The following is a 1277-nucleotide window of genomic DNA, read 5'->3' as shown; positions in this document are numbered from 1 at the left end:
AATAAAATAATAATAATAATAATAATAATAATAATAATAATAATAATAATAATAATAATAATAATAATGAATTGAATTTTTAAGAATGTTCATTTAAATAATCCAATAAACAAATTGAGCTAAGTATATATTGGAACTAAGTGTGGAAGAAAGTGAATTATTGAAGTTTAGAGAGCATAATATAATAAGCTATATATGGAAAACGGCCTTTTAGCTAACTCTATAAATTAATTATAATTGTAATTTGATTATTCTTAGAGAAAGAAAGTCAAACCAAATGGCTCATAATTCTTGCATTTATTTAATCTTTGATTGAAAAGGTCGTTTTGTTCGCTAATTCCTAATCATTTACTAATAAACCGGGTCCTTCATGTGGATTCATACAATTCCAATCGTAAAGTAACAAAAAGCTATACGTGAATTAATAAATTTAATTATTATTAAGTCGAACTATATATAAATCAAACTCAATTTTCATGAATCCAGTTTGAACTGATGTGTCTCGACTCAATTCGAAAGAGAACAAAAACTCCAATTTGATGGGTGTTTAATTAGATTCAGATATATCATCACTATTACTTTTATTATTATGACTATTACTAACACCTCTCCTAGCTTCCATGCATGCATGTGAGAGGAGCCAGGCACCGCCATTAAGATTTTCAGTGCATGCCACGTTGTTAACGTGCCTTTGACAAATGGCATTTTCTTCACACCATGTGTAATGCCATTTTGTTTGCATTCTTAATAAACAAACAAAAAACCAACAAATTGGTCCCTATTCTATTATTATTACTATTATATTGTTTTTTTTAACTTCTTCTCTTCTTCATTTCCCTTAGCTTGTGAAGAATCTTAGCTTCTTCACTTTGTTGTATATTGAGCTCTTAGCTTTAACTTCACCTTCCTCTCTTTTAGGGCTAACGAACTCTATCTTAATTGGTTTGTTTCTTTTACAGAAATATATTTTGGCTGTTTTTTATTAGGATTTAATTTGTATAGATAATTGATAGTATAAAAATAATTTTATATAAATATTTAATTGTGTATTATTACTTCATTAAAAATGATTAATTTTTTAATTTTACTTAAAATATTTGATTAAGAGTCATAATTAAACATAAATATTTAATTATAAAATTATCTAAACATATAAGTTAATTAACTAATTATATTAAACTTATTGTTAGGGTATCATGATTAAATTCTTATTATATATATGTTGATTATTGAACAATGTTATGTAATTCAATTGGCCACATAAATTGGGGTATATA

This window comes from Arachis ipaensis, chromosome B04, assembly GCF_000816755.2.
Source record: "Arachis ipaensis cultivar K30076 chromosome B04, Araip1.1, whole genome shotgun sequence".
Lineage (NCBI taxonomy): Eukaryota > Viridiplantae > Streptophyta > Magnoliopsida > Fabales > Fabaceae > Arachis > Arachis ipaensis.
The sequence above is the reverse complement of the archived record's forward strand: the minus strand, read 5'-3'. Positions refer to the sequence as shown.